General features: G+C 38.7%; 1 protein-coding gene across 4 annotated transcripts in view; it reads left to right on the top strand.

Annotated features, from left to right (window-relative positions):
- Nucleotides 1-1,157: 1,157 nt before the first annotated feature.
- Nucleotides 1,158-15,043, top strand: part of LOC145283807 (neuropeptide F receptor-like) — a 489,066-nt gene continuing 475,180 nt past the window's right edge. For all 4 annotated transcript variants that reach the window (XM_080132888.1, XM_080132891.1, XM_080132886.1 and 1 more), the window contains exon 1: nucleotides 1,158-1,751. The gene's annotated coding sequence lies outside the window, so the exon portion shown is untranslated. The remainder of the gene's footprint in view (nucleotides 1,752-15,043) is intronic.

The raw sequence follows: 15,043 nt of genomic DNA, 5'->3' as shown, positions 1-15,043 counted from the left end.
CCTCGCGTCACGGGGTCGAGCCCGCCTGCCTACTACAACTTTTTTTTTTGCTTAACACACACCTCCAAAAACCCGAGCAACGCCGGGCACCCCGTTAGTATGTAAATATAACACTATTTTCTCTTTTTTCTTGTTTTTTATTTCCTTTTATCTATTTCAGGTATATTTTAACCGCATTTTATTCACTTATTTTAAAACAAAATACCAATAACAGACTGATCTTATCACCATCTTTAATGGATACACCATTTTTCTATCGCTTGTGGGAAATTTGCTTTCCATTTTTATATTACTTTATTTACTAGAGATCAAAACTTTATTTGAAAAATCTTCTTTTCGTCACTTACCTAAGTATATATATATATATATATATATATATATATATATATATGTGTGTGTGTGTGTGTGTGTGTGTGTGTGTGTGTGTGTCCGTCCGTGTCTGTATATGTCTATATATGCTTATATTTGAAAAGGATTAATTTTAATATTAACTAGTGTGATTGAAATATAAACGAGATCGCTATTCTACCTACCGACCTTTTCTCGTGATCACTGCATGTTGTCAAAAGTAAAACCCACTTTTACATAGTTCAAAACTCTAGTTCTAAACGGTAAATATTACCTCTTTGAAAATTTCCTTATTTGTGCTATGTATTTGCATAAAACTGTTTTTTAAGATTTCCGCACCCTTGCCAATTTTTTAAAATCATATATGCATGAGGTGTCTTGAATAGGTTTCGATGCGTTTTCTGTATGTGCAATTCTATTGATAGTACACCCATGAAACTCTAGTCCCCATCGAAGTAATCTCCTCCGGCTGCAATGCATTTGTTGTACCGTTCCAACAATTTCTGGAAGGCCCCATGGAAGTTCACTGGTGTGATGTCAAATAGAGGGGAGGGGCGAATGAACTGGAATTGGATGACCTGGTCCTATGACGCAAGTCGGTTTATGGGTCAAACGTTGAATGGAGCAAAGTTCAGATGACCGACAAAAATGAAACCCGGGAATAAGATGACGTAATTCGGCCGCAAGTAAGACCAAATGCAAACATCAACAGGGTCAGAATGTGGGTCGATTACGTAAATTTGTTAACGGGAAAATTCATAAAAAGCAATCATAAACAAGTCAAGTCAGTCAGAGAGAGTGACAGCAGAGAGAAGGACAGACGACGCTCAACTGCCTGTCACGGTCGCAACCACACCCTCCCCGCCACACTCTCCTCCACCGCCGTATGATGTGTATATGTTGTTATTAAATAAATCAAATTGTTTTATAACAAAGCGTCTCGTTATTCATAGATAAATGAACAGCGGTCATTCCATTCACTAGACGAATTACAACAACATATGCATATATGCACAAACGAACTATCTCTCTATCTATCGAGATATTCAAAAATCTCGGATAGTTAGAATATAGATGGTGCTAACAAAATAGACGTCACGGCCATATCACCCAGTATATAACATATATACCATTTGGTGCCGTGATCAATTTTTATTCCACAAGAATAAAATAAAAGAAAAATAAAGAGGAACCACAAACACGAAAAATACCACGAAAACAACGAAAAAAGGTCCTTTAAAAAAAAAAAAAAAAAAAAAAAAAAAAAAAAAAATTTATTACCACAAACAGATTATTGAAAAAAAAAACAACAAAAGAAACTCCCAAAATCAAGAAATCAAGACTCTCAAATTAAAAAAAGGGGGGAGGAAGAAGAAAAAAAAAATGAACAAAATACAAACGAGGTAAGTCGAATTCGATTCTTTCTTTGCTTGTTTCTGCTCTAAAGTTATATATATACATATATACATTAAAAAAGAATAATACATTTCAATCTTTCGGTAAAGAGAAAGAAAAAAAGAAAGAAATTCGCGATTGTTTGACAAAATTACTCAAACAGAAAAAAAAAATGTTTTTTTTTTTCTGCTTGGTCTTTTAAATTGTACTTTTGTTTTCTAAACTGACGTTGTCTTTGTTTGTTGTTTTGGTTAAGTTGAAAAAAAAAAGGATAGAATAGCAAATCTTTTCAAATTTCGTGCAGGGCTTAACCATGGAACTTAGGAACGCGGTGGGGGCCATCTCAAAAACTTTACGAGGTGAGTCCCTTCTAAAGAATATAAGAACTTTAGAAAATAGAAGAGACGGTGGATATAGGATGTGATTGCAAGAGTTAGAAAAATATTTTAGAATAGTCGGTGCTGGGGACGAAGAAAAATGTCAGGCAGCATTATTGACTACTAGGGGGCAGGTTGGACTCTTCATTAACGGATTAATGGCAAATAATGAAGGGTTAACTTGGCTAGAATTGAAACGGGCCTTAAAAGATTATTATTATGGAATAGTCGCAAATCCTAACAAGAACCTAATAGAATTAGCTAATATAAGACAAGGTAGAGACGAAAGTGTTCAAGACTACATGCAGAGAATAGTGAGACTAGCAGAAGGAGCATATAGTGCTATGGATGCAAGTAATGAATTAGTAAAAAAACAAGTTCTAGGATTTTTTATAGAAGGCCTCAGAGATAGGGATGTGAAAATGGCCGTTATGAGGGATGAACCTACGGATCTCCATGCAACTTATGAGAAAGCTTTATCAGAAGTAAGATGGAAAATTCGGCTCAACGCAAACCGTGAATACGATGATGAACCCATGGAGGTTTGTCATGCGAGACGACAGGTTAGAGTTGAAGCTGTAGGTCCAGCAAAATTCCCAAAACAAGATAGGTGGAAAAGATTAGAGAATAGGGGGCCTGTATATAAGACTAGAGAAAAGGAAAAAACTAGACAGGGTATAAGGTGTTTCAATTGTGGTAAGGTGGGCCACATATGGAGAGATTGCAGAGACCGTAGGCAGGGAAACGGAGGAGCACCGTTCGTACAGCGCCCGACGGACGGAGCGAAGGCATACCGACGCATGTAATCGCTAACATGGGCGCTGCAAATTCCGTTTCTATTAGAATAGATAGAAATAGACTCAGGGCTTTAGTAGATACAGGCGCAGAGGTTTCTGTCATAAAAAGTAGAGTTTTTAAAAAACTTATACAGAGACCTGAGCTACATAGTAAATCGATGAATTTAAGGACAGCTAATGGGTCCCCATTAATTGTAGAAGGCATCGCCCGATTAAGGATAAGGATAGGAAGTCATTTCATCCACCATGATTTCGTTGTGACGAAAAAACTCAATAGAAATATAATACTAGGCCGGGACTGGCTTAGGAAAAATTGGGTGAGGATGTACTTTGACTTAGGGGCGATAAAAATAGGAAATGAATATATAGCGTTAGAAGAAGATGCTCATATCTCAGCTATATTAAGACTGGGGAAAAATAACATTAAAACCCCAGCACTTGCATACGTGCAGAGCTCGTGCGGGTATTAAAAACGGTCAAGGGCTAGAGTATGAGGTGGAACAAATAGATAGAGGATTTCTTAGTGATCTTAGTGGTATTTCAGTAGCAAATACCATAGTAAAAATTATAGGATCAAAAAGTTTTCCGCTTTTAATAATGAATAACACCAACCAGACGGTTACTTTAAGAGGGTGTAAGATAGCTAGGTGTAGAGCGGCTGGTAAAATAATGGAGATTACCATGCCAAAGAAACATAGTTATAAGATCTCTGAAGAAAACTTGAAAGGAATAAAAGTGCCCGAAGAATTCAAGTTAGAGATCAATAAGGTGCTTAAGCGGAATAAGGACTTGTTCGTTACGGGAGATAAGAACTTGGGCAGTGCCGATGCGGTAGAGATGCGTATTGATACTGGAACGCATGAGCCCATACGGAAATGCTCGTACCGGACACCGCTTAAGCAAAGAAAAGAAGTAGAGTCTGCAATAGGGGAAATGATGCAGGCTGGAGTAATCGAAAGATCAAACAGCCCGTGGAGTTTTCCGATAGATTTAGTAGAGAAGAAATCTGTGTAGATTTTAGGGCACTAAATAAAATAACAAAGAAGTATGCCCGAGCGTTACCAGTTATTGATGATATTTTAGCCTCGCTTGGGTCAGCAAAGTACTTCTCAAAATTAGATTTGAAGTCAGGGTACTGGCAGGTTAAATTGAATGAGAACGATAAGGAAAAAACTGCATTCACCTGCCACAAGGGGTTGTTCCATTTTAATGTAATGCCGTTCGGACTTGCGAACGCCCCCGGGGTCTTCCAGGAATTGATGTCCGTAGTTTTACAAGGACAGGAAGAATTCGCTGTACCGTATTTGGATGACATTTTAACATTCTCCAATACAAAGGAAGAACATATAAAACATAGATAAGGTCTTAGGGAGTTTGCACAAGCACAATCTTAGATTAAAAGCAACAAAGTGTGAGTTTTTTAATAAAGAAATACAGTATCTGGGGTTCAAAGTTAGTGAGAGGGGTATACAGCCAGACATGGATAAAGTCAAGTCTATAAAAATGATTTCGACTCCAACCACTGTAAAGCAAGAGCTTTCATTGGTATGACATCGTACTATCGGCGATTTATAAAAAAATTTTCCGATATCGCCGAGCCGTTAATCCGATTAACGAGGAAGCATGCACGATTTTATTGGGACGATGCATGTCAGTCTGCCTGTGATAGCCTAAAAACGAAGCTTGCAGATATGGTAACACTGGCTTATCCCGATCCGGATAATGGCTACCGACTGTATACGGATGCCTCTGATCATTCGATTGGGGCATGTTTATCACAAATGGTCTATGATCCAAAGGAGGGTAAAGAGGTAGAAAAACCTATTTACTTCTTATCCCATAAGTTGAGTGATGCTCAAACCAGATGGTCAACAATAGAAAAAGAGGCATATGCGATACACTATGCCCTGAATAAATTAAATCACTATTTGCATAGTGCTACGTTCACCATCTATACAGACCATAGACAATTGGAGTATTTATTAAACTCACCAATTCAAAATAGGAAAATACAGACGTGGGCTTTAAGTATGTGTATTGTCGAAGAAAATGAAGGGAGGAAGCGCCCACGTGTCTGCGCGTCATGCCTTACCTTGGAACGCTCCTACGGTGTGCGTACGTGCATGGCCGAAACATGAAAGAAATTCCAAAATGGCGCCGTCCTCATCTTGTAGATTGTGCGATCATCACTGGGCCCCACGTGACCGTTCTTTGGCTGCTGATTGGCCGAGGACGAACGCCGGAAGGATAAAGGGAGTGTGTTTGGAACATGGGGGTGTCTTTTCTAGGATCGACGTCAGTGTGATCGTATCGGTGAACTGCTGCAGCTTTAAGAGTACTTTAGTGTGTGTGTGATTTTTTGGGACTTGCTCGTCTGCTGACTTTACAGGACTTTCTTTTCTGCTGGTTGCGACCACTGGATGATGCCGCTCACATCAACCTAGCGGAGTTGGATGCGGCGATAAAGGGAGTAAATATGGCACTCCAGTGGAAGGTTAAAGAATTGTGCTTACACACAGATTCGCTGTGCGTGTACCACTGGATAGTTGACACACTAACAGGCAAAGCGAGAGTGCGCACCAAGGCGGCTACCGAAATGCTAATCAGACGAAGGTTGGAGACACTAAGGGAGTTGGTGGAAGAGTACAACCTATCGGTGAACGCGGTGCTTGTCGCTTCCACCCGCAATCTTGCAGATAAACTCACCCGTGTGCCCCAGAGGTGGTTCGACGCAATGAAGAAAGAAGCCGAACCAGGATCGTTATGTGCTGCCTCTATTGAGGAGACGGATGAAATCAAGAGGGTACACCGCGACACTGGACACCCCGGAGTGAGACGGACATATTATTTCGCACACTTAACCAACCCGTCAGTGTCCAAAACAGAGTAGAATCAGTGGTCAAGGAATGCCAAATATGCCAGTCAATCGACCCGGCTCCCACCAAATGGCAGAGAGGTCGGCTGGAAGTCGACGGGACTTGGAGCCGGCTGGGCATGGACATAACCCACTATGGTGGTCAGCACTTCCTCACACTAATCGATTGCGGACCGACGAGGTTTGCGATCTGGCGACTGTTAACAAGACAGGACTCGGCTAGTGTCATCCGCCAATTAGAGTCTATATTTTACGAGCGGGGGCCACCCGAAGAGATTCTCACGGACAACGACACAGCCTTTTGCAGCGGGGAATTCAGGCGTTTCATGGACGAGTGGGGGACCCGGCTTAGACACAGGTGTGCGTATGTGCCGAGTGGCAACGGTATAGCAGAGCGGTGCCACCGAAGTGTGAAACGGATAGCAGCAAGGAAGCAACGCACGATTGCGGAGGCGGTATATAGGTACAATACAACGCCAAAGGATGACGCGACTGCTGAAAGTGCACCTGCTAATGCGATACATCTCTATCGAGTGCGTGTTAAGGGCATTGACGCCTGCCCGCCTAATCAGAAGAAGACGCAAGGACGGTACAAGTCAGGGGACACCGTCTGGGTAAGGCCTCCCAATAACCGATGCACGACCAGGTTCAGACAGGGACGGATCACCGGCATAACCGGTAAGCAGGCTGTGCTGGTTGATGGTGTCCCACGCCATGTAAGGGATGTCCGGCCCGCCCTTGATATAAACCAAATGGTGAACAGTGAAAGTGATGAATCATCCAGTGATGAAATGTGGATCCGGCCTATGGCTGAGAACCTCAGCACGGATGGCGATAGCTCCAGCACCACTTCTGAGAGCTCGGATGAAGATGAAGATGAAGCGCAGCCGGATGGTAGGACTGTGGACACTGACCCAGGTAGCTCGGAGGAAGATGAAGTGCAGCCGGATGGTAGGACTGTGGACACTGACCCGGGTGGCACTGGTGGAGATGAAGAAGCCCAGCTAATCCCCCTTCGTAAGAGCGCCCGCATCAAACGACCGCGGCCTCAATGCCGCATGTGTGATCTTGAGACCAGGGGGGTGTAGAGTCGAAGAAAATGAAGGGAGGAAGCGCCCACGTGTCTGCGCGTCATGCCTTACCTTGGAACGCTCATACGGTTGCGTACGTGCATGGCCGAAACATGAAAGAAATTCCAAAATGGCGCCGTCCTCATCTTGTAGATTGTGTGATCATCACTGGGCCCCACGTGACCGTTCTTTGGCTGCTGATTGGCCGAGGACGAACGCCGGAAGGATAAAGGGAGTGTGTTTGGAACATGGGGGTGTCTTTTCTAGGATCGACGTCAGTGTGATCGTATCGGTAAACTGCTGCAGCTTTAAGAGTACTTTAGTGTGTGTGTGATTTTTTGGGACTTGCTCGTCTGCTGACTTTACAGGACTTTCTTTTCTGCTGATTCTACAGGACCTGCCCTTCTGCAGAACTTGGAACAAAACTTCAGGCCTTTTCTTTCTTTTCACACGTAGTCGCCTAAAAAGGTAGAATCCGACTTACTTGTGAAACGGCTTTAGTATGGCTGATTATAATTGCACCATACGGTACCTGAAGGGGAAAGACAACGTCTGTGCGGATCTCATGTCACGCCTGTAAATTCAAGCCAGGACAATGATGACCCCCCCTGTAGAAATAGACATTAGGAATTATACGGTGAGTGCAATAAACTCTAATCATTTTGAGCCAAAAGATTTTGCATCACATAAGGATGCTGAAGACTTATCGGTAACACACGAGCGTCCTAGATTATCGGGTTTAGATGTAAGTAAGGAACAGGAAGCAGATAGGGAGATTGTAGATTTAAAGATGCGAATGAAAAACGGTAAAGCGTCCAAGAGGGAACGAAAAAAGTACATAATAATGGACGATGTAGTATATTACTTGTCGCAACCTGACGACGAACCGATAATTAGGTTATATATACCGTCGCATCTAAGAGAAAGGGTGTTAGTTCAATACCATGATGATAATGGTCACATGGGCGTGGAAAAAACGTTTCACGCTATTAAACAAAAATATTTCTGACCTGGTTTATTTAAACAAGTAAACGAATACATGGGTAAATGTATTCCGTGCCAAACCAGAAATTTGAGGAAACAGCAACGTCAAATGCAGGAGTGCGATTTGCCTCCTTTTCCTTTCGCTAAACTAGCGTTAGATGTTTCCGGGCCTTACACAAAAACTCTATCAGGCAACCAATACATAGTGACTTTTATAGATATGTACAGTGGTTGGCCGGAGGCTTTTGCGGTTCCGAATAAGAAAGCAGAAACAGTGGTGCATCTATTGATTGACGAGATTTTTCCCAGATTCGGGGCACCATTGCAGCTTTTAACGGATAATGGGCCTGAGAACATAAATAAAATAATGAAAAAGACATTAGAGGACCTCAACGTGCATCATGTGACCACATCGTTCTATCGCCCCCAGAGTAACGGCAAAGTTGAAAGGTTCCACAGAACGATGCATGACGTCCTAGCGAAGAAAATAGGGGACAATAGACAGGTGTGTGACATATACATGAATCAGATGTTAGCCGCTGTCAGGTTCCATGTAAGCGAAACGACGAAATTTTCACCCTATTATTTACTCTACAATAGAGATGTTGTTCTGCCGTTGGACAATATTCTAAGACCCCGTAGAGTATACTATGGGGATGAAAATCATGAAATCGCTCTACAGGAAATGCATCGAACCTTCACTTTAGTAAGGAGTAATATAAAAAATGCTAGGAAAAAATGATAGATAGATCTAAGAAAACAAAAGCCGTCGAATTTAAGGTTGGTGATTTGGTGTATTATAAAAACCACCAAAAGCGAGGAAAACTAGATGTACGATGGAAACCGTACTACGTAGTGATAGAAAAGACTGAGCCGGTTTCATATAGAATTAAGGATCAATTAACGGGCTCTGTAACGAAGGCGCATGCAGAACATCTCAGAACAGCGTCTATCGAGGAGTGGGAGATTCCCACTACAGAGAGGCCGTTAAGAAAAGCTGCATTGTCTGTTCCAAAGGAATCTAGTGATTCAGACAGCGAATCAGCCACAGACGAAGCTGATTATGCAATGCAGAGGAGTCGTCATCAACGCGAGGGGTCGGATGAGGAATCTGACGTACCCTTGATGGAACGAAAGATCGTGACACGGAGCATGACGGCGGGACGTGAAACCAATATAGATGAAATCAGCTGCCCGTATCCGTCGTATGCAGTGCAGGAGAGTAGAAATAGGGACCAACCTCTCGTAAATAGAGTTGGTACGAGGTTTGGTAGCGGGGAGGAAGAACAGGAGAGAGGGAATTGTTTAGGATGGGTTAGAAAAATACTCTGTTTGTAAATAGATTAAGTAAACTGTGAACACCTTCCTATTCAATAAAAGGAAAAAATAAAAGATCCCTTATCTCCATGGTTAAAGCAACTGACGTCTTAGCGAAAGATAGAGCTGCTTCTCATTTCAAAACAGTAATTGGAATGTAAACTTAAAACTTATGTAATTTGAGCAGAAGCAAGCATAATCTATCGGACGTCGGCTGCCTCAATGTCAATTTTTAAAATTGGGGTGAAAATACTACCTTTGTTATTTGAAAGCGTAGTTCAGATCATCTCCAAGTTAATAAAAAAACAGTTTTTTGCTCCTCATGCTTTGTACTTTGTACTTATTATGGGAGGGAGCTTAGCTTCTAGTTTTCTTTTAAACATTAGAAGGCAGAATAACTTTAAAGTAGACACTAATTGTCTATTGTTTACATTTAGATCATTGGCTGTTAAAATGATCTACCACTTGTTTCGTCCATTACTGTTTTTTGAGTGCAGGCGAATCCATTACGACGGAGAAGTACTGTCAACAAATGGATGAAATGCATCAGAAACTTCGACAACAACACCCAGCATTAGTCTACAGAAAAGGCTCAATTCTCTTCCACGACAATACCCGACCGCACATGGCTAAACTGACCTTGCATATGTTGAACGAATTGGGCTACGAAACTCTCCTTCATCTGTCATACTAAGGGACCCTAACTTTTTAGTACCACAGAGAGAAGATACTCAGTTGTATAATATAGAGATGTTTGTAGTACCATATCACGCATGGAAAATGGTCCTGCACTCATCCCCAATGGACGAGGAGTCGCCAAATTGTGTTGAATGTCATACAAAATATCATTGTTCAATGCCTTACACTCTAAAACTGAAACAATAAAATGGAATGACAGCTCAATAAAAAATACGATCAAGCCAAGCGCACACTTAAACAAAATCAGTTCGCCTCCGTCCTTGAGGCTCGCATTCACAAATATCTGTAGACATAGTTTACGTAGGCGATATAGAATCATTTCTTCGTGCAAACTCCCGGATATCTTAGCGCTAAGTGAGATTAATTTATACTCCGCCATCCCCTCTAACAACTTTAACATGTTTAGTTGTCTTTCATTATGCCGTAAGAACTCCGAAATACATGCATCGACTCGCAGTCTATATTCGTGACGCCCCCCCCCTTGACTAGAATCAAACAATCTGACTTCATGTGCTTCAGATTAAACCTGCGACATTAGTATCGTAGTTACTTATATTTCCTCTACCGTTAGCAGAATTGTAGCCTAATCAACAATGTCTGTGACAGCATAGACGCAGCACTCTTCCCACATATTAGTACATTGATTTGGTGACTGTAATGTCCACCACAGTAACTGAATTGGTTTTATTAGTTAAATATATATATATATATAACTTTTTCCATATCCCATTTCCTGACACAGACATTAATGTACCCGACCCGTCTCTCAGATCGACGATCAGCATGTCTCATATCTCGGTTTATTTTATACCAAAGTCCCCAAGGACTGTGTAACAAATGCCCATTGCTCATTGGGGAATGCTGATCATGTTGTTTTACTGATAGACATCACTCTAAACTCTCGATTCTAAGATGAAAAGTCATTGCTCGAAACGATCAGGTACTACAAAAAAGTTGATTGGGAAGCCATCAAAAATCATATCAGAGGTGTTTCATAGAAAATATATTCTCTTCCTAGGAAACAGTCCGCAAATAATGAAATAATGAACCGTTGAAAGAAGCAATTGAAGCGCCTTTCATGCACTTAGGTTCTTTAGTAAATCCCACTCTCCCCAAAGGTTCACTTCTACTTGCGCAACTGCCATTGCTCAAAGGCAACATGTATTCCGTAGATTTATTCAGAATAAGTCCAATACAAACAGAAAAAGGTTTATATATATATATATATATATATATATATATATATATATATATATATATATATATATCCTAGAAATAATTGAGAACAAGCCACAGCTAAGAGAATTAAACGTATCGAGTTGCAGAAATTAGGAGCTCGCGATTCCTGGAAAATATATATCAGTATGGTACATAATTGACAGTAAGCAATTACCCCACTATCCAACAACCTTGAGATTATTTACACGCCAATTGAGAACGCTAAAGTGCTTGCCAGACGGTTTGCCTCTAACTCCACTTTTGACCCAACAAACAACTCCCTAAGAAATGTTAGTTTGCGGACAGAAAATATACGATGATCTGCAAATAACTCTTTTCCCAAGTTTGGATTATGAATATAGTCTAGATTATAAATTATAAGTGTGTTTTATTAAATTGATACTACTCCGATGTTAAACACATTAATTTGAATAAATGATGTTCGTGATTCATTTGTACCATAGATTGTTTTAATTGGAAACATCATTTTTTATGGAACTGTCAGCGACGGAAACGTGATACTTTAATGTCAACGTTGCTATTGTTTTAACGAAAGAGAAGAAAAGACATCACAAACCATCGCTTATATTTTCATCGCTGGGAGTGACGAATAGTAATTTCCAATAAATGATTTCTTTCTTGCTCAACACACACACATGCACACAAACACACACACGCACACACACACACACACACACCCATATATATATATATATATATATATATATATATATAAATTTATACATGGAAAAAGAAAACAGGAAGTACAAAAACACACACATATATATATAAATATCTATAAATATATATCTATTAAATAGACACATTGAGATTAACTCAAAATTAACGGTGAATAGTTTTAAAATAACAATCTAGACCCGTTAAACAAAAAAACGGTATACATCGAAAGTAACATTTCAAAAACAAACTGTAAAATATTTTTTTACTGCTCCTCGAATTGATCTGATACATGATGTTGACTAAGGAGGAAATAACTTTCAGTCCCAAAAACATATTCCAAGACACAAACGTACATGATGGACATGGCACAATCCGTGAATTCCTTTCTTAAAAGAATTCGATGTAGGGTCTTTCACTACAAAAGTACAGAAGAAAAAAACACAAAGGGATGCACACAAACTAACCCGAATTACACAACCACAACTGTAAATGAAAACACAGAAATCCCTTATGATAGAAAATATAAAATTAAATCCAGGAAATTCCCACCAGTAATTTCTGCCTTAGAAGCGTTTGAATTAGACATGTTAAAATGGATAAAAACCTAAAAATCAAGGAGAAACACAAGTATATGAACCCAACAATGAAAAAAAATCAATAATATCTTTAAAAATATTAAAGACAATCAGAACTTGATGATTCCAGCAGGCAAAACTATGAATATATACAGCATGGATTTTGAAACCTACAACAACCTAATAATGAAGAAACCCAATAAAAACTATAGAGTAGCAAGTAATGCAGAACTGAATAGTATAAACTCTAAAACCTTAAAAATAAATGAAAAAATGAACAATAAGATAGAGGGATATACACTACTGTGCCCACGTTTTACCCTAAAAGATCATAAACCAGAATTCAACAATAATCCTAGCATTAGACTGATTTCTCCATGTAGTTCAGATTTGGGAAACATTAACAAAAAAATACTAGACGAAATCCTACCTAAATTAAAAAAACAAAATTTACCATAACTTGTGGAAATTATCGGAAGAGGTAATTAGATGGTTCAGCACACTACCCCAAGGCAAAAATAGAAAATTCATATTACCCCTCTATTTCACCAAATCTATTCGAGGAAGCACTAGAACTAGCTAGAATAACAAATTTAGCAAGAAGAACTCTAATTAAATATGATTTAGAAAGAAGAACTCTAATTAAATATGATAACAAAGTATGGACCAGAAAGAACAGAAACTTCAACGCGGATAGTGCACAAGTAACAGACCTTGTGGGTCTTTATATACTAAATGAACTATATCGAAAGATTCCAGGACTAAAAGAAGGTATATACCGGGATGACGCATTATTCTACTTGAACTCAACAAATAGGTTATTTGAAAAAAAAAATTAAACAATTCTTCAGTAAACTGAACCTAGATATAACAATAGACCCAAATCACAAATGTGTAAACTTCTTTGACATAACCCTGAATCTAGACAACAACTCCTATGAACCCTACCATAAACCCAACCAAACGCTATTCTACATAGATCACAAGTCCAACCATCCGAATAGTATGAAAAAAGCACTTATACCTAGCATCTCAAAAAGAATATCCAAAATATCACAAAATGAAGAATTATTCAATAAAAACAAGGAATATTATAACCAAGTCTTAGCTAGATCAGGATATAAAGGACAAATTAAATTTGTTAAGGAAACTCAAAACAATAACATAGGTACAGAAAGAACAATAAACAAATGTAATATCTTACAACATGTCGATGAGGAAATATAAAAAAAGGAAAAAAAGAGCAAAAACAAATGAAAAAATAAAACATACAATAAACACGAAAACGAAAAATGAAAAGATAGACCATAATAAAACTGAAAGAGAAGTTAAAAAGAAAAATAGAAGGAAGAGCCAAACGTGGTTCAATCCACCGTTCAGCCACCATATGAAAAATAACATCCCGATGGTATTTTACCAAATTATAGAAAAACATTTCCCGCAAGATAGTAAACTAAGTAAGATAATTAATAAAAACACTATTGAGCTATCCTACTCAACGTCTGCTAACTTAACAAATACCATAATAGGCTCAAATAACACAAAATTAAACAAATTTTTGAAAAACAGAAACAGGACAGAAAACGAATCTAACAATGTAAAAGAATGTAACTGCCGGGACCCTAATGAATGTCCAATGAGGGGGAACTGTTTAACTTCAAACGTAGTATACAAATGTGAAGTTATAACAAATAATGAAACTAAAGTATATCTAGGGAGCACCGGAACTTGCTTTAAGGACAGATATCGTAATCACCTAGCATCGTTTTAAAATGAGACTGAGAAAGAAAAGAACACCAAAAATATCGAAAATAACAACAGTGTAAATAAAAATGAAAACAACGGTAGAAAGGATCATACCAACAGTGACAACCACAACTACTATAACGAAAATAGAAACAGAACCAATAGTAATAGCGAAAACAACCGGAAAAAACAAAGAAAAACTCAACCACTTTAGCAGTAAGGAATTAAAGGAAAATAAAACTGAATATAAATTAAGATGGTCAATAATTGATAAAGGGTAAAATATAAACCTAGCAAATCGAAAAGATGCAACCTATGTATATTAGAATCTTACAATATATTAATATCAAAAGAAAAATTATTAAACAAAAGACTAGATGTAATCCACGGGTGTTTGCACAGAAACAAATATTTAATTTCACGCACTAGAGCAGATTAGGACAAAAAATGCTAGGGCGGTAATCCTAGATAAAAAATGATACCACGAGAGTGACCTCCCCTGCATAGGGTAATATAATTCGAATTCAAACACAAAGCAAAAAAGTACTATTAAAATAAACACGCATAAATATAGGAATAAAATTATATAAAATTATATGATAATTGGAAAAAAACAAATAGGAAAAACAGGGAAAATTAAAACAAAAATAAATAATTAATAAATAAAAAATAAAAATACGGAAGTACGGGTTAAAACGGAAAACTATCTTTGCATAACACCAAAAGATGGAGGAAATAAGGAAGCATGGCTGTGGAAATCTTTTTACCAGAATACGATGTCCAGCATGTTAAATATATACCATTTGTTGTAAAAATCCAATGGATAAACATCTGAAGAAGTTGGTGGGGACAGGATACTTTTACGGAAACATAAATCGTAAAATTGCCACTCATTAATGAAACAGCTGTAATGGGAAAATCCAGGAAGTAAACGAAGGTTATAAAAAAGAAAACGCCAATC

The sequence above is a fragment of the Euprymna scolopes genome, chromosome 8 (genome assembly GCF_053919585.1).
Source record: "Euprymna scolopes isolate OS-2025 chromosome 8, ASM5391958v1, whole genome shotgun sequence".
In the NCBI taxonomy this organism is placed as follows: Eukaryota; Metazoa; Mollusca; class Cephalopoda; order Sepiida; family Sepiolidae; genus Euprymna; species Euprymna scolopes.
This window is presented reverse-complemented; position numbering and strand designations above follow the sequence as displayed.